The sequence below is a fragment of the Ranitomeya variabilis genome, chromosome 3 (assembly GCF_051348905.1).
Source record: "Ranitomeya variabilis isolate aRanVar5 chromosome 3, aRanVar5.hap1, whole genome shotgun sequence".
Taxonomy (NCBI): domain Eukaryota; kingdom Metazoa; phylum Chordata; class Amphibia; order Anura; family Dendrobatidae; genus Ranitomeya; species Ranitomeya variabilis.
Window position 1 is genome coordinate 279214795 of NC_135234.1, and position 16219 is coordinate 279231013.

Here is a 16219-nt window from a genome sequence, read left to right on the forward strand (position 1 = left end):
TACTTGTATGTGTGTCTCCTTATTCCTATCCTTGTATGCATGGCTCCTTATTCCCATCCTTGTCATTTTTGTATGCGTGGCTCCTTATTCCCATCCTTGTCTGCGTGGCTCCTTATTCTCATACTTGTCATACTTGTATGCATGGTTCCTTATTCCCATCCTTGTATGCGTGGCTCCTTATTCCCATCCTTGTCATTCTTGTATGTGTGGCTCCTTATTCCCATCCTTGTATGCATGGCTCCTTATTCCCATCCTTGTATGCATGGCTCCTTATACCCATCCTTGTTATCTTTGTATGCGTGGCTCCTTATTCCCATCCTTGTATGCGTGGCTCCTTATTCCCATCCTTGTCATCCTTGCATGTGTGGCTCCTTATTCCTATCCTTGTATGCATCGCTCCTTATTCCCATCCTTGTCATCTTTGTATGCGTCGCTCCTTATTCCCATCCTTGTCTGCGTGGCTCCTTATTCTAATCCTTGTCATACTTGTATGCATGGTTCCTTATTCCCATCATTGTATGCGTGGCTCCTTATTCCCATCCTTGTCATCCTTGTATGTGTGGCTCCTTATTCCCATCCTTGTATGCATGGCTCCTTATTCCCATCCTTGTAAGCGTGGCTCCTTATTCCCATCCTTGTCATCCTTGTATGTGTGGCTCCTTATTCCTATCCTTGTATGCAAGGCTCCTTATACCCATCGTTGTCATCTTTGTATGCGTGGCTCCTTATTCCCATCCTTGTCTGCGTGGCTCCTTATTCTCATCCTTATCATACTTGTATGCGTGGCTCCTTATTCCCATCCTTGTATGCGTGGCTCCTTATTCCCATCCTTGTCATCCTTTTATGTGTGGCTCCTTATTCCTATCCTTGTATGCATGGCTCCTTATTCCTAACCTTGTCATCTTTGTATGCGTGGCTCCTTATTCCCATCCATGTCTGCGTGGCTCCTTATTCTCATCCTTTTCATACTTGTATGCATGGTTCCTTATTCCCATCATTGTATGCGTGGCTCCTTATTCCCATCCTTGTCATCCTTGTATGTGTGGCTCCTTATTCCCATCCTTGTATGCATGGCTCCTTATTCCAATCCTTGTTATCTTTGTATGCGTGGCTCCTTATTCCCATCCTTGTATGCATGGCTCCTTATTCCCATCCTTGTCATCCTTGTATGTGTGGCTCCTTATTCCTATCCTTGTATGCATGGCTCCCTATTCCCATTCTTGTCATCTTGGTATGCGTCGCTCCTTATTCCCATCCTTGTCTGTGTGGCTCCTTATTCTCATCCTTGTCATACTTGTATGCATGGTTCCTTATTCCCATCCTTGTATGCGTGGCTCCTTATTCCCATCCTTGTCATCCTTGTATGTGTGGCTCCTTATTCCCATCCTTGTATGCATGGCTCCTTATTCCCATCCTTGTATGCATGGCTCCTTATACCCATCCTTGTATGCATGGCTCCTTATACCTATCCTTGTATACATGCCTCCTTATTCCCATCGTTGTATTCATGGCTCCTTATTCCCATCCTAGTATGCATGGCTCCTTATTCCCGTCCTTGTCTGCATGGTTCCTTATTTCCATCCTTGTATTCATGGCTCCTTATTCCCATCCTTGTATACATGGCTCCTTATTTCCATCCTTGTATGCGTGGTTTCTCATCCCCATCCTTGTATGCATGGCTCCTTATTCCCATCCTTGTATGTATGGCACCCATGAGAAATGCATTAAAAAAAATCTTCTTACCTTCCCTGCGTGCCCTCGCAGCATCTCGTTCTGGCTTCCAGCAGCTCTTCCGGCCGGGTGATCACGTGTCCCCACTCATTGTTATTCACCTCTTTCCAGCCTATGGGAGTGAAGAGAGGTGAATATTCATTACCTTAATGAGCGGGCACCTGTTAGAGTCCGGCAGCTACTGGAAGCCGGCCGCTGTGGCTGTAACTGTGCGCGCACTATTAGAGAAATGAGTGTTCATTGCCAGTGCAGTGAACATTCATTTCTCTTTAGCAGCGGGCACAGGATTTAGCTGCAGCTGTCGGCTCCTGCCTCCTGTGACCAGCTGGTCTGCCAATGCCCCTCCGCCGCCATAAACTGGGACAATGACTCATGTGTAAGCATTTAATGCAAGTTTATGGGGAAAATCTGCACAGAAAACTCGGCGTAGCTGCAACAGAAATTGACATGATGCGGATTTGAAATCCGCATCACAGGACAGTTTTTATTGAGTAAAATAAAAGCGTAGTGGGCAGGAGATTTCTATATGTCCCAACCACTTTGCTGGACCTGTAAGACACGTTTTTGATGCTGCAAACAAGCACAGTGTCAAAAATGCACCAAAATCTCATTATGGGAACTGTTATGATCCTAGTGGCAAGGATCGCAGGTCGGACTAGCTAAGTAACTGAACAGACTACTAGCTCTGGGGAAGTGGTAACTAGATTGACCGCAACCTGATCCTATCCGCAAACAACTATAGGCAGTCGTGGAACGTTCCCTAAAAATCCTAGACGTCTCATCACGGCCTGAGAAACTGACTATTCCTGGAAGGAAAGTAAGTCCTCACTTGCCTCAGTGGAAGACCCCAAAGATATAGAATAGCCCCCCACAAATATTAACGGTGAGTTAAGGGGAAAGCACAAATGCAGAGATGAAATCAGATTCAGCAAATGAGGCCCGCTAATACTAGATAGCAGAAAATAGGAAAGAAACTGTGCGGTCAATAAAAAACCCTATTCAAAATATCCACGCAGAGATTGCTCGAGCCCCCGCACCAACTAACGGTGTGGGGGAAGCAACTCCGTACCCCAGAGCTTACCAGCAAAAGAAATCACATGTTAGCAAGCTGGACTAGACTCATCATACACAGAAATCATATTGCAGGCAGATGAGCAAAAAATATTCAAACAGAACTTAGCTTATCCTGAAGAGGCAGAAAACGAGATAATCAGGAGTAATCAGAATAGCACTGAATACATTGACAGCCGGGCAACAAGTGGAAGTTTAAGCAGAGCTAAATAGGAGCCTCCCTGGTGAATAACGAGGCAGCTGATCCAGCAGACCCGCAGGATAATAAACCAAACTACCAGGGGGAGCCAAAAAACCAAAGTCACACAATACCATCTGTGACCACAAGAGGGAGCCTGAAAACGGAGTTCACAACAGTACCCCCCCCTGAGGAGGGGTCACCGAACCCTCATCAAAACCCCCAGGGCGACCAGGGTGAGCCACATGGAAGGCACGAACCAAATCGGCCGCATGAACATCAGAGGCGACAACCCAGGGATTATCCTCCTGACCATAGCCTTTCCACTTAACCAAATACTGAAGCCTCCGTCTAGAAATACGAGAATCCAAGATCTTCTCCACCACGTATTCCAATTCTCCCTCAACCAGCACAGGGGCAGGAGGCTCAACCGAAGGAACTACAGGCACCACATACCTCCGCAACAACGACCGATGGAACACATTATGAATAGCAAACGATGCCGGGAGGTCCAAATGAAATGACACAGGGTTAAGGACTTCCAAAATCTTATAAGGACCGATAAACCGAGGCTTAAACTTAGGAGAGGAGACCTTCATAGGAACAAAGCGAGAAGACAACCACACCAAATCCCCAACGCGAAGTCGGGGACCCACACAGCGACGGCGGTTGGCAAAGCGCTGAGCCTTCTCTTGTGACAGCTTCAAATTGTCCATCACATGATTCCAAATCTGATGCAACTTATCCACCACAACATCCACTCCAGGACAGTCAGAAGACTCCACCTGACCCGAGGAAAAACGAGGATGAAACCCTGAATTACAAAAAAAAGGCGAAACCAAAGTAGCAGAACTAGCCCGATTATTAAGGGCAAACTTGGCCAATGGCAAAAAAGTCACCCAGTCGTCCTGATCAGCAGAAACAAAACATCTTAAATAGGTTTCCAAAGTCTGATTAGTGCGCTCGGTTTGGCCATTCGTCTGAGGATGGAAGGCCGACGAAAAAGACAAATTAATGCCCATCTTAGCACAAAAGGTCCGCCAAAATCTAGACACAAACTGGGATCCTCTGTCGGAAACAATATTTTCAGGGATCCCGTGCAAATGAACCACATTTTGAAAAAACAGAGGAACCAACTCGGAGGAGGAAGGCAACTTAGGCAAGGGCACCAAATGGACCATTTTAGAAAAACTATCACACACCACCCAAATGACCGACATTCTCTGAGAGACAGGGAGATCTGAAATAAAATCCATGGAAATGTGCGTCCAAGGCCTTTTCGGGACAGGCAAAGGCAACAACAAGCCACTGGCACGAGAACAGCAAGGCTTAGCCCGAGCACAAATTCCACAAGACTGCACAAAGGAAAGCACATCCCGCGACAAGGAAGGCCACCAGAAGGACCTAGCCACCAAATCTCTGGTACCAAAAATCCCAGGATGGCCTGCCAACACCGAAGAATGAACCTCGGAAATAACTCTGCTGGTCCATCTATCCGGGACAAACAGTCTCTCCGGTGGACAACGGTCAGGTCTATCCGCCTGAAACTCCTGCAGCACTCTTCGCAAATGTGGGGAGATGGCAGACAAAATCACCCCTTCTCTGAGGATACCAGCTGGCTCTGAATCACCAGGAGAGTCAGGCACAAAACTCCTAGAAAGAGCATCAGCCTTCACATTCTTCGAACCAGGCAGGTATGAGACCACGAAATCAAAACAAGAGAAAAACAATGACCAACGAGCCTGTCTAGGATTCAGCTGCTTGGCCGACTCGAGATAAATCAAATTCTTGTGATCAGTCAAGACCACCACACGATGCTTAGCTCCCTCGAGCCAATGTCGCCACTCCTCAAATGCCCACTTCATAGCCAACAACTCCCGATTACCAACATCATAATTCCGCTCGGCAGGCGAAAACTTTCTTGAAAAGAAAGCACATGGCTTCATCACAGAGCCATCAGAGCTTCTCTGCGACAAAACAGCCCCCGCTCCAATCTGAGAAGCATCAACCTCGACCTGGAAAGGAAGGGAGACGTCTGGCTGACATAAGACCGGAGCCGAAGAAAACCGGCGCTTCAGCTCCCGAAAGGCCTCCACAGCCGCAGGAGACCAATTAGTAACATCAGAACCCTTCTTGGTCAAATCCGTCAATGGCTTAACAACACCAGAAAAATTAGCGATGAAGCGACGGTAAAAATTAGCAAAACCCAAGAACTTCTGAAGACTCTTAACAGATGTAGGCTGAGTCCAGTCATGAATAGCCTGAACCTTGACTGGGTCCATCTCAATAGCAGAAGGAGAAAAAATGAAACCCAAAAAAGAGACCTTCTGGACTCCAAAAAGACATTTTGAGCCCTTCACAAATAAAGCATTGGCACGCAGGACCTGAAACACCATCCTGACCTGCTTATCATGGGACTCCCAATCATCCGAAAAAAACAGAATATCATCCAGATACACAATCATAAATTTATCCAGATATTCGCGGAAGATGTCGTGCATAAAGGACTGAAAGACAGAAGGAGCGTTAGAAAGTCCAAAAGGCATCACCAAGTACTCAAAATGGCCTTCGGGCCTATTAAATGCAGTTTTCCATTCATCACCCTGCTTAATACGCACAAGGTTATACGCACCACGAAGATCTATCTTGGTGAACCAACTAAACCCCCTAATGCGAGCAAACAGATCAGATAACAATGGCAAAGGATACTGAAATTTGACCGTGATTTTGTTTAGAAGGCGATAATCAATACAAGGTCTCAAGGAACCATCCTTCTTAGCCACAAAAAAGAACCCCGCACCAAGAGGGGAGGAGGAGGGGCGAATAAGTCCTTTCTCCAAAGACTCCTTTATATAACTCCGCATAGCAGCATTCTCCGGCACTGACAAATTGAAAAGTCGTCCCTTAGGAAACTTACTACCAGGAATCAAATTTATAGCACAATCACAATCCCTATGAGGAGGTAGAGAACTGAGTTTGGGCTCATCAAATACATCCTGGTAATCTGACAAAAACGCAGGGACCTCAGAAGGAGTGGATGAAGCAATTGACACCACAGGAGCGTCGCCATGAATTCCCTGACAACCCCAACTTGACACAGACATTGCTTTCCAATCCAGGACTGGATTATAAGTCTGCAACCATGGCAGGCCCAACACGACAACATCATGCAAATTATGCAATACAAGAGGGCGAATCACCTCCTGATGAACAGGAGTCATGCACATGGTCACTTGTGTCCAGTACTGAAGTTTATTCATAGCCAATGGTGTAGCATCAATTCCCCTTAGTGGAATAGGGAATTTTAAAGGCTCCAAAACAAAACCACAGCGCCTGGCAAATGACAAATCCATCAGACTCAGGGCAGCACCTGAATCCACAAAAGCCATAACCGGGTAAGATGACAGGGATCAAATCAGGGTAACAGACAAAATAAACTTAGGCTGTAAAGTACCGATGGTGACAGATTTATCAATCTTTTTTGTGCGCTTAGAGCATGCTGAGATAACATGAGCAGAATCACCACAGTAAAAGCACAACCCATTTTGCCGTCTATAATTTTGCCGTTCACTTCTGGTCAGAATTCTATCACATTGCATAGACTCAGGTGTCTGTTCAGAAGACACCGCCAAATGGTGTGCAGGTTTGCGCTCTCGCAAACGCCGATCAATCTGAATGGCCAGAGTCATTGACTCATTCAGACCTGCAGGCGTAGGGAACCCCACCATGACATTCTTAATGGCTTCAGAAAGACCTTTTCTGAAATTTGCAGCCAGGGCACACTCATTCCATTGAGTAAGCACCGACCATTTCCGAAATTTCTGGCAGTACACCTCTGCATCATCTTGCCCCTGAGAGAGGGCCAACAACGCTTTTTCAGCCTGGTTCTCAAGATTAGGTTCCTCATAGAGCAATCCAAGGGCCAGAAAAAACGCATCCACACTGAGCAATGCAGGATCCCCTGGAGCCAATGTGAAAGCCCAATCTTGAGGATCGCCACGAAAGAAAGAAATAATAATCTTAACTTGCTGAACAGAATCCCCAGAGGAACGAGGCTTCAAAGAAAGAAACAACTTGCAATTGTTCTTAAAATTCAGGAACCTAGATCTATCTCCAGAAAACAACTCCGGAATAGGTATTCTAGGCTCTGACATGGGACTGTGCACAACAAAATCCTGAATGCTTTGCACCCTTGCAGCAAGATGATCTACACTGGAGGCTAAACTCTGGATATCCATATCAGCAGCTGAACTCAGAGCCACACCAAGATTAAGAGGAGGAGAGAAGCCAGACACACAGCAGCTAGACACACGGCAGCAAAAAAAAAAAAAAAAAATACATCTCCAAGCTTCTTTTCTCCTGCTTCTGCCATGCAATTAACACTTTATAGGCCGGCTGTACTGTTATGATCCTAGTGGCAAGGATCGCAGGTCGGACTAGCTAAGTAACTGAACAGACTACTAGCTCTGGGGAAGTGGTAACTAGATTGACCGCAACCTGATCCTATCCGCAGACAACTATAGGCAGCCGTGGAACGTTCCCTAAAAATCCTAGACGTCTCGTCACGGCCTGAGAAACTGACTATTCCTGGAAGGAAAGTAAGTCCTCACTTGCCTCAGTGGAAGACCCCAAAGATATAGAATAGCCCCCCACAAATATTAATGGTGAGTTAAGGGGAAAGCACAAACGCAGAGATGAAATCAGATTTAGCAAATGAGGCCCGCTAATACTAGATAGCAGAAAATAGGAAAGAAACTGTGCGGTCAATAAAAAACCCTATTCAAAATATCCACGCAGAGATTGCTCGAGCCCCCGCACCATCTAACGGTGCGGGGGAAGCAACTCCGTACCCCAGAGCTTACCAGCAAAAGAAATCACATGTTAGCAAGCTGGACTAGACTCATCATACACAGAAATCATATTGCAGGCAGATGAGCAAAAAATATTCAAACAGAACTTAGCTTATCCTGAAGAGGCAGAAAACGAGATAATCAGGAGTAATCAGAATAGCACTGAATACATTGACAGCCGGCAACAAGTGGAAGTTTAAGCAGAGCTAAATAGGAGCCTCCCTGGTGAATAACGAGGCAGCTGATCCAGCAGACCCGCAGGATAATAAACCAAACCACCAGGGGGAGCCAAAAAAACAAAGTCACACAATACCATCTGTGACCACAAGAGGGAGCCTGAAAACGGAGTTCACAACAGGGAACGTAGCCTAGTAGGGCAAATGATTTGACAAGTTCCGTTCAATATAATGGCTAGGTAAAAGCACTTGCTTGAATGTTCATCTGTCCACTCCTTTGCTTCTTGGACTGCTGAAACTACGGGCTAATGCACACAGGATCAATCCCTACTGCTCCATATTAAAGTACAATAAGTCAGGATTTGCACTGTTGTATTATGCAATGCTTCTAGGGGAGAATACTGTAATATGATATGAAAATTGAATATGACACTTTTTATTGTTGGTTCCTCCAAAATATAGCATTGTCTCATAGTTGGCTATTGGAGCATACTATGGATTTGCATTACATACATCCGTAATCCAGTTTTGATTAGGAGGCCTCCTTTTCTAACAGTTCTTACAAATAGAGGGATGTATTTATGCAGTACATTCTGATGACTATTTTGCATTATTTTTAACTGCTCTTCATAAACCATAGTGCAATGTAAATTCACTCAGAAATATGCAAATACTGGTTCTCACTGCCATCATACCTATATTATCTATATGGTTTTATTTCTGTACTATACTACATAAATCCTGATGTAATGAACGGCATATTAAAACTTTTGGCTAGTGTTTCCCTGGAGCTACAAAATATACAATAGATCTAGTTGACTTGGAAAGTGTAATTAGAGTATGCCTATTATATGGAAATAAGTAAGTGAGCCAGTGCAGTCTGAATAAAATGATTACAAGAGAAACAAAAGCCATTTGAAACCCTTTCATTTCCTCCTACTTCCTCCATGATTTCTGCTCATGAGTGCCAGAGAATGAGTCACACACCGCATCTGTCACAGCATATCCAAAGTTTGCTTTCAAGTCAGTCAGCTTTCTCGTGGGCTACACTACAAACTCTAGAATTGATCTAAAATATCTATTGTAAAGCTGTTGTAATGGTGAAGATATATATTACTATAGCTACTATGTACCAAAATAAACCCTTTGTACATATTTCTGGCCTATATATGAAAGAAGGGCTGATTTTACACAAAGTGGGGCCCCGGGCAAAATTAATAGTGGGGCCACAAATACTAAGATATTGCACCATCACACAGCAATCTTGGGAAAATTATGTATAACTAGGTGATGGAGGCTAAGGAATGACCCACACTGTGCGTGACACAGGCCCCCCAAAACTCTTTGGTTACTAACGTCATACAGTAGGGGACATCTCACTTTCAAATTGTTTGTAGCATCTAGTCTATGTATAAGAGGCTTCATTCACAAAATTCTTCTGTTACTAACGTCATACAGTAGGGGACATCTCACTTTCAAATTGTTTGGAGTATATCTTCATACAGACCTCATCCACACTCAAACAATTCTTTCTTCTTTGACTAATGTGATTCAGCAAGCCATATTTCACCTTGTCATTTACTGCCACTGAAATTCAGCTACACTGGACAGTCTGATCCACTACCTTCCTTTGGCAGAAGCACAGAGGTATGCCTTGCTGATGAGGCCCAGAAAGAGCATGTGCTTGAGTTGATGGCAAGTGCAGCTTCAAGTGGCCTCTCCTCTTCCTCCACCTCAACATCACACCCAGTAAAGTCTAAAGACGTGGCACCCAAATTACCCTGCTTCCACCCACATCACATCTCCCAACCGTACAACTGACTGTAGGGAACTACAGATGGGTGAGTCTGAAGAGCTGTTCGCACATTCTATGCCATTGCCATCAGAAGTGTACTCAGAACCTTCACAGAATCAAGAGGAGAAAGTTTGCACCAATGTCCCAAATTTTTTTTAGCTTGGATCCAGGGCAGGATGAAGTAGAGTCTGAGCACCTTTCTGACCTTCATGACCAGAAGTGATCTTGATGAGACTCAAATATCTGATGCTAACGTGGACTGTACTGTGCTGTCAGGGCAGGAAAAGGAGAAGGGCAACTCTAAGTTTGTGATAACACAGAGGATGATGAGGTGGTAGATCCCAGTTGTTGTGAATACAGAGGCACACAGCAGATTAGGTCATCTGAGGAGGAAGACAAGGAGGTTACATTGCTCCATATGTTGCAGACACGTAGTGAAGCAGCCACAGCGAGCAATGCATCCTCAGCTTGGGAATCCCCAAGACATGCAGGACAAACCTCTATATTTCACACTTCTTCCACTGCTTCTGCCTCCTCCACATCCTCTAAGGCTTCCACCTGCGCCCTCAACCTCTGCCTTAATAAGACACACCTTCCAACAGTGCAGAGCGAATTCCCACCACCTCCATACTGCGCAGTCAGGGCTCACCGCAATCAGGCAGTATTAAAATTGATATGCCTTGGAGATCCCAGTCATACAGTTGAAGAGTTGTGGACAGCTCTACAGGCCGAGTTTGAACAATGGCTAGCTCTGCTGAACTTGCATCCAGGGAAGGCTGTGTCTGATTTCTGATGGTGCAAACCTGGTGGCGGCCCCACAGAGAGGCAAGCTCACACACATGCCTTGCATGGGTCACATTGTTACCTGGTGGTACAGCGTTTTCTCTGCCACTATCCTTGCCTGGGTGAGCTACTGCAGAAAGCATGGAAGCTGTGTGCTCACTTCCACCGTTCGCACCCCTCGGGTCATCAACTTGTATCAATACAGAGGTTTTTGTCCATGGCAGTTAACAGGTTGATATGTGACACGTGCCGAGATGGTGGAATTCCACTCTGCACATGTTGCAGCGACTGTGGCAGCAGCATCGAACCCTGATGCAATATGTCATATAGCCTAGGCTAACACAGTATGGACATGGCGCATATCACGTTTATGGAGTGGGCACAGATTAAGCACCTCTGCACCCTTCTGCACAGTTTCTAAATGGCTACTAAGATGTTTAGTGCTGATGCCACTGTCATCGGCATCACAATTCCGGTCATCTATATGCTGGAGCAAACTTTGAATAGCCTGAGGGAGGAGATGATGGTTCCAGAGGAAGAGGAGGAAGCAGAGGAGAATGCAGAAAAGATAATATAATCTCAAATTTCCAGATTGTCGTCACACAGACGGGTGCCATGGGAGAGTGGACAACCAGCTTTGCTAAAGCTCACAGCTTGGGGCTGCTATTCTTAGGCTGTAAGGGGCCATGGATATTGCCCCTCAGCCTAAAAACAGCAGCCCGTAGCTGCCCAGAAAAGGCACATCTATTAGATGCACCAATTCTGGCACTTTGCCTGGCTCTTCCCACTTGCCATGTAGTGGTGGCAAGTGGGGTTCATACTTGTGGAGTTGATGTCACCATTCAGGTGACATCAAGCCCATGGCTTAGTAATGGTGAGGCATCTATAAGACTTCCATCCATTACTAATCCTATAGTTGTATTGTTTGTAAATAAAGGCACAGTCAGAAAAAAAGTCCTTTACTTGAAAAAAAAATGACACAGACTACTTTATTATTCTCTGGGGACATACAGTTTTCAACCTGGATGGTGCCAAGATGCGACCGTCCTGGCTGAAAACTGCTGGTGAACTGCTCACCAGTAGGGTTGAGCGACTTTCATTTTTTTAAGATCGAGTAGGGTTTTGGGAAACCCGATTTTGTCCAGAGTCGAGTCGAGTGCAGTCGGCCGATTATCGCTAAAAGTCGGGGATCGACCGAAACACGAAACCCAATGCAAGTCAATGGGGAAGCATAGTCGGCAGTGAGTGGAGGCCAGGAAAACACCTACAGTGCCCATTTTAATGCCAAAAACATCCATTCTTGTTTCTGAAGCTTGCCAATCTTAATTAACTGTATAATAATAGTTGGGCATAGGGAATTGGGGGTCATTTGGCAAAAGTTGTGGGGGGAGTAGGGCTGGCTCAAGTTTTTCGTGGGCCCAGGAAATGCGGACTACGTCACGGCGGTGTTGCAGGGAAAGGTAAGTATTTAAACGTTGCAAGTGCTGTGATCCTGAGCAAGCAGGGGGGGGCCCACTCGTTCGCATTGGCACTGGCACAGGGCCCCTCAAAGTACGGCGGTGTGTTTGCATGGCGGGGGCGCCTCCCACCAGCAGCGACACTTTTGCGTACTCTGAGGGGCCCTGTGCCAGTGACGTCGCCAACGAGTATGCCCCCCCACCTGATGAAGGAACCTGCACTTTCATCTGCACCTTCCTCTTTGTCTCTGTGTAAGGTGGTATAACATGCGGGAAGGAGAACCTTACTTTCAGCAGGGTCAGATTCTGGCTGTGTAGAGTACAAGGGGAATGTAGTGGTCTAGGTCAATGTACCAGCAGACTCATTTAGCAGTGGCTGGGCAATGGGCAGGATGAGGAGGAAACAGATATAGGGCCAAAGAATAAAGTAGGCTAAATGCAGTTCAAAATTGGTAACAGGACTAAACAGGCGGCATTGCTTTGATCAGTGGAGTAGCAAACCCAAGAGCAGCAGACACTGTTTCAAGGGCCTAACCACACTAGTAGGCCAAATGCAATTTAATATCTGATAGTATAGGGCGAAAGCCAGAATGTGGAAGCTCAGCTTTGTTCAGTTGAGGACAACACCAGGCAGGGGCACACAGACAGACACCTTTAGTAGGCCGGAAAAGCCTATTGCATTTTTTTAAATGGTAATTTGGAGCAGAAGGTTGAAGCTCAGCTTTATTTAGTTGAGGGCAACACCAGGGAGGGGCAGAAGCCGTTAGTAGGCCCTAACCACCATTTTGTTTTTTACAAACCAATTAATGAGAGCCGGAAGGTTGAAGCTCAGCTTTATTCAGTTGAGGACAACACCAGGCAGGGGCACACAGACAGACACCTTTAGTAGGCCGGAAAAGCCTATTGCATTTTTTTAAATGGTAATTTGGAGCAGAAGGTTGAAGCTCAGCTTTATTTAGTTGAGGGCAACACCAGGGAGGGGCAGAAGCCGTTAGTAGGCCCTAACCACCATTTTGTTTTTTACAAACCAATTAATGAGAGCCGGAAGGTTGAAGCTCAGCTTTATTCAGTTGAGGACAACACCAGGCAGGGGCACACAGACAGACACCTTTAGTAGGCCGGAAAAGCCTATTGCATTTTTTTAAATGGTAATTTGGAGCAGAAGGTTGAAGCTCAGCTTTATTTAGTTGAGGGCAACACCAGGGAGGGGCAGAAGCCGTTAGTAGGCCCTAACCACCATTTTGTTTTTTACAAACCAATTAATGAGAGCCGGAAGGTTGAAGCTCAGCTTTATTCAGTTGAGGACAACACCAGGCAGGGGCACACAGACAGACACCTTTAGTAGGCCGGAAAAGCCTATTGCATTTTTTAAAATGGTAATTTGGAGCAGAAGGTTGAAGCTCAGCTTTATTTAGTTGAGGGCAACACCAGGGAGGGGCAGAAGCCGTTAGTAGGCCCTAACCACCATTTTGTTTTTAACAAACCAATTAATGAGAGCCGGAAGGTTGAAGCTCAGCTTTATTCAGTTGAGGACAACACCAGGGAGGGGCAGAAGCCGTTAGTAGGCCCTAACCACCATTTTGTTTTTTACAAACCAATTAATGAGAGCCGGAAGGTTGAAGCTCAGCTTTATTCAGTTGAGGACAACACCAGGCAGGGGCACACAGACAGACACCTTTAGTAGGCCGGAAAAGCCTATTGCATTTTTTAAAATGGTAATTTGGAGCAGAAGGTTGAAGCTCAGCTTTATTTAGTTGAGGGCAACACCAGGCAGGGGCACACAGACAGACACCTTTAGTAGGCCGGAAAAGCCTATTGCATTTTTTAAAATGGTAATTTGGAGCAGAAGGTTGAAGCTCAGCTTTATTTAGTTGAGGGCAACACCAGGCAGGGGCACACAGACAGACACCTTTAGTAGGCCGGAAAAGCCTATTGCATTTTTTAAAATGGTAATTTGGAGCAGAAGGTTGAAGCTCAGCTTTATTTAGTTGAGGGCAACACCAGGGAGGGGCAGAAGCCGTTAGTAGGCCCTAACCACCATTTTGTTTTTAACAAACCAATTAATGAGAGCCGGAAGGTTGAAGCTCAGCTTTATTCAGTTGAGGACAACACCAGGGAGGGGCAGAAACCGTTAGTAGGCCCTAACCACCATTTTGTTTTTTACAAACCAATTAATGAGAGCCGGAAGGTTGAAGCTCAGCTTTATTCAGTTGAGGACAACACCAGGCAGGGGCACACAGACAGACACCTTTAGTAGGCCGGAAAAGCCTATTGCATTTTTTAAAATGGTAATTTGGAGCAGAAGGTTGAAGCTCAGCTTTATTTAGTTGAGGGCAACACCAGGCAGGGGCACACAGACAGACACCTTTAGTAGGCCGGAAAAGCCTATTGCATTTTTTAAAATGGTAATTTGGAGCAGAAGGTTGAAGCTCAGCTTTATTTAGTTGAGGGCAACACCAGGGAGGGGCAGAAGCCGTTAGTAGGCCCTAACCACCATTTTGTTTTTTACAAACCAATTAATGAGAGCCGGAAGGTTGAAGCTCAGCTTTATTCAGTTGAGGACAACACCAGGCAGGGGCACACAGACAGACACCTTTAGTAGGCCGGAAAAGCCTATTGCATTTTATAAAATGGTAATTTGGAGCAGAAGGTTGAAGCTCAGCTTTATTTAGTTGAGGGCAACACCAGGCAGGGGCACACAGACAGACACCTTTAGTAGGCCGGAAAAGCCTATTGCATTTTTTAAAATGGTAATTTGGAGCAGAAGGTTGAAGCTCAGCTTTATTTAGTTGAGGGCAACACCAGGGAGGGGCAGAAGCCGTTAGTAGGCCCTAACCACCATTTTGTTTTTTACAAACCAATTAATGAGAGCCGGAAGGTTGAAGCTCAGCTTTATTCAGTTGAGGACAACACCAGGCAGGGGCACACAGACAGACACCTTTAGTAGGCCGGAAAAGCCTATTGCATTTTTTAAAATGGTAATTTGGAGCAGAAGGTTGAAGCTCAGCTTTATTTAGTTGAGGGCAACACCAGGGAGGGGCAGAAGCCGTTAGTAGGCCCTAACCACCATTTTGTTTTTAACAAACCAATTAATGAGAGCCGGAAGGTTGAAGCTCAGCTTTATTCAGTTGAGGACAACACCAGGGAGGGGCAGAAGCCGTTAGTAGGCCCTAACCACCATTTTGTTTTTTACAAACCAATTAATGAGAGCCGGAAGGTTGAAGCTCAGCTTTATTCAGTTGAGGACAACACCAGGCAGAGGCACACAGACAGACACCTTTAGTAGGCCGGAAAAGCCTATTGCATTTTTTAAAATGGTAATTTGGAGCAGAAGGTTGAAGCTCAGCTTTATTTAGTTGAGGGCAACACCAGGCAGGGGCACACAGACAGACACCTTTAGTAGGCCGGAAAAGCCTATTGCATTTTTTAAAATGGTAATTTGGAGCAGAAGGTTGAAGCTCAGCTTTATTTAGTTGAGGGCAACACCAGGCAGGGGCACACAGACAGACACCTTTAGTAGGCCGGAAAAGCCTATTGCATTTTTTAAAATGGTAATTTGGAGCAGAAGGTTGAAGCTCAGCTTTATTTAGTTGAGGGCAACACCAGGGAGGGGCAGAAGCCGTTAGTAGGCCCTAACCACCATTTTGTTTTTAACAAACCAATTAATGAGAGCCGGAAGGTTGAAGCTCAGCTTTATTCAGTTGAGGACAACACCAGGGAGGGGCAGAAGCCGTTAGTAGGCCCTAACCACCATTTTGTTTTTTACAAACCAATTAATGAGAGCCGGAAGGTTGAAGCTCAGCTTTATTCAGTTGAGGACAACACCAGGCAGGGGCACACAGACAGACACCTTTAGTAGGCCGGAAAAGCCTATTGCATTTTTTAAAATGGTAATTTGGAGCAGAAGGTTGAAGCTCAGCTTTATTTAGTTGAGGGCAACACCAGGCAGGGGCACACAGACAGACACCTTTAGTAGGCCGGAAAAGCCTATTGCATTTTTTAAAATGGTAATTTGGAGCAGAAGGTTGAAGCTCAGCTTTATTTAGTTGAGGGCAACACCAGGGAGGGGCAGAAGCCGTTAGTAGGCCCTAACCACCATTTTGTTTTTTACAAACCAATTAATGAGAGCCGGAAGGTTGAAGCTCAGCTTTATTCAGTTGAGGACAACACCAGGCAGG